Below are 7,246 nucleotides of genomic sequence, written 5' to 3'. Positions count from 1 at the left end.
ATTCATGTTCAACTTTTTGTTATGTTCATGTACCCAAATTTCAATTAACTTTTTCAGACAGGGAACCTGAACGGACCTACCAACTAAAGCAGACAGACACCGAAGATGAGATGTACATGATGTTCCATGCAACTAGCTAGTCTTGCAACCCTTGTGAATGCATGCATGGCTGCATCCTGCTGCACTGGAGAATTGGAGATGGAGCAGCAACAAACATAACATGGGAAGAAGAAACAGATTCCCGCGGCAAGGCAAGGGTGGCAAACTGCCACTAATGAAAGTGATCACCCGTTGGCAACATGCATATGCAGCCCAACTAATGATCAATAATTCATCAAATCAAGATCATATCTTTTTTTAATTATATTGCCGTACGGTTGCTTTATATTAGGTCGCCGAACCACTCTTTTGATACTGTTTCTGGATGATTGGTGAGAGATTAGATAGTTAAGAAGAAGAGGTAGTAGTCGAAACCAGCAGGGAGTGGAAGTTCAGGGAATTCTATGGGTTTTGACTTTTTATATCAAAAGATGATAGGACAGGAGTCATGGATGGTGTGGTAGCTTTGTGCTGTGTGGAAAACTCCTCTCGAGCTGCGCGCGCTAAAGACAGTGAGTGACATCTCCTTGACATTGTTTAATTTATCGCCGTCTTGTCGGGTAACCATGTATATATTTATCCAAGATACAAGAGCTTGCAACACAGTTTATCGTGCCACGTAGTGTTTCCAAGACAATTACGATACAACTCATTCTATGCATATATTGTATCATGGTGCTGTTTGTTAAGGGACTTTAAACAATTATTAGTTATTGTATATGTTCTATCTATGGCAATGGACCTAAAGATATATTGTACATGGCTTCTAACCTTATTAGCTCTATGCCACGTAAGCAGAAAGTTCAACGTACCATCTACTTAATGAGTATGCTACTGCTTTCACCACTGGAACTAGCCTTAAGCTTAAGCTGATCTCTTATGTTAAATTCGCACTAGCTTGCTTTACCTACAGCAAAATGCTACTGATGCAGTGCAAAACTGCAAACATACACATTAGCAAGCGTACACGTATACGTAGTCGCACACAATGACAACTTACATTAGTCACCTTTATCTATGTTTCTGCTGCAACACGACATGACTAACAAGTTAACAACTCGATCATATATAGCCTAAACATGAAGCTTAACTGAAATGATTCCACAGGAAGATGCTGGCCGGTGGTGCAAAAATGATTGAATTGCTATTGCTATGCATGGGTTACAGGCAAGCAAAGAAGCTTACGGGCTAATGATGAGAGAAAGCCTGCCAAAAAAATGATGAGAGAATGTCACAGGCTAGCATGGCTAACTTTGGTGATTTAATTTTCTTTTTCTTACTAAGTAGTACTACTTTTCCTCCAACACCAAACTCATGGCTGCATGATTAAGTTTGGTTGGTATGCCTACAACAAGCAGTTGCTTAAATAGCACCGCACGCCATTGCATTCTATGTATGTATGATCCCATCATCTTAGAGTACACATTAGCCTGCACTGCACCTCTAGCTCTAGCTGCATATCCTGCTCCTTCATGCAAAGTTTGCTAGTAGCTAGCAGTGCAAAAGCTAGCACCTTGATTTGCTAGGGTTGTCCCTCATTAGGCCCTATGATTATATATGAACTCCTTTGGTTTGTGTTCCACTGTTCCCTAGCTAATTAGGCTTTTCTATCAGTATTATTGCCACCACAAATTCACAATTACACTTTGTTTGATGGATCAAGATGTGTTTCTAGCCGTTTTGCTGTGTCGTGGCACATTTTTTTGGAGAATATTGTCATTCTGATCTGTGCCACATACATCAAACTGGACTAGATACACAAATTCATATACCCTCGCGGTGCACGTATTGCTCCTTATGTACCTTCTCATTTGTTTTATGGATCGGAGAGCATGGCAATTGATCTCTGCATTCTTCAATGGTGAAAACTCAGATTAGTCTTTCCAAGCTACTGTTCAAAATCGGTGTATTTAAAGGTATGGATGAATGTATAAATTATTGCTGAATCAGGAGGTTATTACTTATGAGGCCTAGGTAGCTGTCTTATTTAGTTTAATTTTGTCATTAAAAAGGCAAGTAAATAAGGGGACCTAGCTATGCAAGAATAGTGTAGTTAAATAAGGACCAGTGCATAGTGTTTTTCACTCTTACTTGATCTTACTTGACAACATTTCTAGTTTAACTTATTAGTTCTTAAATGTTTTATGCACCCTGTTCCTTTCTGCCTAGTTTTTTCTTAAACTTCAAAAATGCCAACAACACAGCAAGGATTTCAAAATATGCTCATAGAGTTGACATCCTAGGGTGTATATACATAGCCCCAAGAAAAAGCCGCTTGCAGCTAAGATTGACATTTTTTTTTCACATGGTTTTCTGTTGTTCATTGGGTGAACTGTTCATTTCCCTATTGCAATAATTTGATGCAGTTGTTATTCTAGATGCAGTATATATTTCTGTCCCTTGCTATTACTGTTATTGCTTGATCAGATATTCATTCAGATCATCAGATACGGAAGAAGTGCATATAGCAGCCTTGCAGGCCAATTTAACAATTTCACTAATCACTTGTTATTCTTTCTCTGACTGTGTTTCAGCAGCCTTTCAAACTGTGTCAACTCACTTGCTAATTAACCCATTTAATTACATTGCTAGTACTACTTCTGTTCCCTTTTCATCTGATGCATGTAGGACAGGTGACGTTCTACTGGGGACATGTGCCAAGCAATGCTCAAAGGATCCCCTTGTCAGACAAGAGCAGTAACAGCAGCAGCAGCAGCTACGGCATGCATGCCCGCTGTCAGGAATGATTAGCGCAGGTTTTATTTTAACAAGGTCAACTTGGGCAGACTCAACACATGCAGTGCACCACTGCACATATGCTTAGGCAGGGTAAACTTTCTTTAGTTGTTTATATAGGTTGCATCAGGACAACACCAAGAACATACCCCTCCACCCTCTTGTCTCCCTTTGGGTAAAATCTTTTCTTTTAGAGCCTGCAATGGAAGCATCCTGTTCTACTGACTGGTAACTGACATAGGATTAGTATTGTTTGTTTTGCTCAAATTACTGTAGCTATTGTTGCCCCGATAGCCTATCTGTACCACAGAGAGTAGGAGCTAGCTTCTGCATGGTACTAGTAGATCAGGATCAGTTGAAATCTTAGGCTTTCATCTACACAAAATGCAGGAGTAGATCTGTTTCAGAACTTGATAACAGAAGCTTCCAAAAGAACAGGCCGTACGAACACCTAATTTACAGCAGGTCTGTTGGTCTCTGATTAGTACTCCTTAGTAATCAATCAGGTTCAGAAAGCTAGAGCAGAGCTAATCTTCTACTGTCTGCAATGACAGGGAATGTAAACTGAAGATGCAAATGCAATTAATCTACTCTGGTCTGATGGGGGCTGCCACAAAGTAGAAGATTAAAGAATGCCAACATTGCCCAAAAGCAGGCTGCAAAAGCCATGGCTTTGAAACACATTCCCTCCATGTTCCATGTTCTCATGCCCCCTCTCCAAAACCCAGCTCACATTCGTTCGCAGGGTGAGGTGTCCAGGCACTAAACAAACAGCATGGTGGCATGTTAAGAAATGCCAAGAAGATCCATTATCTTATTACATGCTTTAACCGATCTTCGGACTAGTGAGAGTGATGATTTAAAGCCTTTTCTGCCATCTTCTTCTTCTTCCACCTAGCTGCAGCCTCTGCCATTCCTGCAGATGCAGTAGTGTCAACAAACAAACTAGTAGGCAAGCCAGACAGTGCCTCTGACATGGCGCAGCACTAGAAGCAGCAGAGGCACCTGCTGCAGCTAGAAGCTGATAGATTTCAGCTCCCAAAAGTGCTTTCTAGGAAAGTGGCAGAGGATTCTAATGGAGGCCAGAGTGACAGCACTGGTTCTGCTAGTGACAGTGTCCTCCATCTTGTACACCGGAGCTGGCGCCGCCGGCGGCGGCGGCGACGAGCGGGCAGCGCTGCTCGCTCTCATGGCGGGCTTCGTTGACTCGTTGGGCGCGCTCGCCAACTGGACGGATGGCGCCAAGGCCTCGCCGCATTGCAGATGGACGGGCGTCCGGTGCAATGCCGCCGGCCTCGTCGACGCGCTCGACCTCTCCGGGAAGAACCTGAGCGGCAAGGTCACGGACGACGTGCTCCGGCTGCCGTCACTCACCGTCCTCAACCTGTCCTCCAACGCGTTCGCCACCACGCTGCCCAAGTCCCTGGCGCCACTGTCCAACCTCCAGGTGTTCGACGTGAGCCAGAACTCCTTCGAGGGCGCGTTCCCGGCCGGCCTCGGCTCCTGCGCTGACCTCGCCACCGTCAACGCCTCCGGCAACAACTTCGTCGGCGCGCTCCCCGCCGACCTCGCCAACGCCACGTCCCTCGAGACCGTCGACCTGAGGGGCAGCTTCTTCGGCGGTGACATCCCGGCGGCGTACCGGAGCCTCACCAAGCTCAAGTTCCTGGGCCTCTCCGGCAACAACATCACCGGCAAGATCCCAGCGGAGCTCGGCGAACTCGAGTCGCTCGAGAGCCTCATCATCGGGTACAATGTGCTGGAGGGAAGCATCCCGCCGGAGCTCGGCAGCCTCGCCAACCTCCAGTACCTCGACCTCGCCGTCGGACACCTCGACGGGTCCATACCAGCGGAGCTCGGCAAGCTTCCAGCGCTCACCGCGCTTTACCTGTACCAGAACAACCTCGAAGGCAAGATACCGCCGGAGCTCGGCAACATCTCGACGCTCGTCTTCCTTGACCTGTCCGACAACTCGCTCACGGGCCCGATCCCCGACGAGGTCGCGCAGCTGAGCCACCTCCGGCTGCTCAACCTCATGTGCAACCACCTCGACGGCACCGTGCCCGCGACCATCGGGGCCATGCCGAGCCTGGAGGTGCTCGAGCTGTGGAACAACTCCTTGACGGGGCAGCTTCCCGCGTCGCTCGGCAGGAGCTCGCCGCTGCAGTGGGTGGACGTGTCGTCGAACTCCTTCACCGGCCCCGTGCCCGCTGGGATCTGCAACGGTAAGGCGCTCGCGAAGCTGATCATGTTCAACAACGGCTTCACCGGCGGGATCCCGGCCGGGCTCGCGTCGTGCGCGTCGCTGGTGCGCGTGCGCATGCAGAGCAACCGGCTCACCGGCACGATCCCCGTCGGGTTCGGCAAGCTGCCGTCGCTGCAGCGGCTCGAGCTCGCAGGCAACGACCTGTCCGGAGAGATCCCCGGCGACCTCGCGTCGTCGACGTCGCTGTCGTTCATCGACCTATCTCACAACCACCTCCAATACTCGCTGCCGTCGAGCCTCTTCACGATCCCGACTCTGCAGAGCTTCTTGGCGTCAGACAACATCATCTCCGGCGAGCTCCCAGACCAGTTCCAGGACTGCCCGGCACTGGCGGCGCTGGACCTGTCGAACAACCGACTCGCAGGCGCGATTCCGTCCAGCCTCGCGTCGTGCCAGAGGCTGGTCAAGCTGAACCTCAGGCACAACCGGCTCACCGGCGAGATACCCAAGGCGCTCTCCATGATGCCCGCGATGGCCATCCTTGATCTGTCGAGCAACGCCTTGACCGGCGGCATACCGGAGAACTTCGGGAGCTCGCCGGCGCTGGAGACGCTCAACCTCTCGTACAACAACCTCACGGGTCCCGTGCCCGGGAACGGCGTCCTGCGTTCCATCAACCCCGACGAGCTGGTGGGCAACGCCGGGCTGTGCGGCGGCGTGCTCCCGCCGTGCTTCGGGAGCCGCGACACGGGCGTGGCGTCGCGCGCTGCCCGCGGCAGCGCGCGCCTCAGGCGCGTCGCGGTGGGCTGGCTCGCAGCGATGCTCGCCGTCGTCGCCGCGTTCACGGCGCTGGTTGGCGGGCGGTACGCGTACCGGCGGTGGTACGCGGGGGGTTGCTGCGACGACGACGAGAGCCTCGGCGCGGAGTCGGGCGCGTGGCCGTGGCGGCTGACGGCGTTCCAGCGGCTCGGGTTCACGAGCGCCGACGTGGTGGCGTGCGTGAAGGAGGCGAACGTGGTGGGCATGGGCGCGACCGGGGTGGTGTACAGGGCGGAGCTCCCGCGCGCGCGCGCCGTGATCGCCGTGAAGAAGCTGTGGCGGCCAGCGCCGATGGACGGCGACGCCTCGGCGAGCGAGGTGACCGCGGACGTGCTCAAGGAGGTGGCGCTCCTGGGGCGGCTCCGGCACCGGAACATCGTGCGGCTGCTCGGGTACGTGCACAACGACGCGGACGCGATGATGCTGTACGAGTTCATGCCCAACGGCAGCCTGTGGGAGGCGCTGCACGGCCCGCCAGAGAAGCGCGCGCTGCTGGACTGGGTGTCCCGCTACGACGTCGCCGCCGGCGTGGCGCAGGGGCTGGCGTACCTCCACCACGACTGCCACCCGCCGGTGATCCACCGCGACATCAAGTCCAACAACATCCTCCTCGACGCCGACATGGAGGCCCGCATCGCCGACTTCGGCCTCGCCCGCGCACTGGCGCGCACCAACGAGTCCGTCTCCGTCATCGCTGGCTCCTACGGCTACATCGCGCCAGGTTGCTATCATCGCTGATCCATCCATCCATGAATCGATCTGAAGCGATTGTATGTTCTGACGCGTACGATCTGAATGGGAATGTTTGCAGAGTACGGGTACACGCTGAAGGTGGACCAGAAGAGCGACATCTACAGCTACGGCGTGGTGCTGATGGAGCTCATCACGGGTCGCCGCGCGGTGGAGGCGGAGTTCGGCGAGGGGCAGGACATCGTGGGGTGGGTGCGGGACAAGATCCGGAGCAACACGGTGGAGGAGCACCTGGACCCGCACGTCGGCGGCCGGTGCGCGCACGTCCGGGAGGAGATGCTGCTGGTGCTGCGCATCGCCGTGCTCTGCACGGCCAGGGCGCCGCGGGACCGACCGTCCATGCGCGACGTGATCACTATGCTCGGCGAGGCCAAGCCACGGCGCAAGAGCGGGAGCAGCGGCGCCGCCAGGCGCCAGCGCCGCCGCCGTAGCGCCCGCCGTGGTGGTGGACAAGGACAGGCCGGTGTTCAGCACCACGCCGGATTCAGACTACGCCTAGTCCGGCGCCACGATACAACTACTTTTGCCTCGTGTTCAGTGCCTGTCAATGATTTGCTCATGTACCTAGATTTTGCTTTGCTGCAGGATCTTGAGCCTGTATGTAGCCAAATGTTTGCTGTGAAGATTAACTAGCTT

At 52.9% G+C, this 7,246-nt stretch overlaps 1 pseudogene; it reads left to right on the top strand.

The window, feature by feature from the left end:
- Window positions 1-3,776: 3,776 nt before the first annotated feature.
- LOC136475529 (MDIS1-interacting receptor like kinase 1-like) lies at window positions 3,777-7,207 on the top strand (annotated as a pseudogene).
- Window positions 7,208-7,246: the final 39 nt, after the last annotated feature.

The sequence above is a fragment of the Miscanthus floridulus genome, chromosome 8 (genome assembly GCF_019320115.1).
Source record: "Miscanthus floridulus cultivar M001 chromosome 8, ASM1932011v1, whole genome shotgun sequence".
NCBI classification, from domain to species: domain Eukaryota; kingdom Viridiplantae; phylum Streptophyta; class Magnoliopsida; order Poales; family Poaceae; genus Miscanthus; species Miscanthus floridulus.
This window is presented reverse-complemented; position numbering and strand designations above follow the sequence as displayed.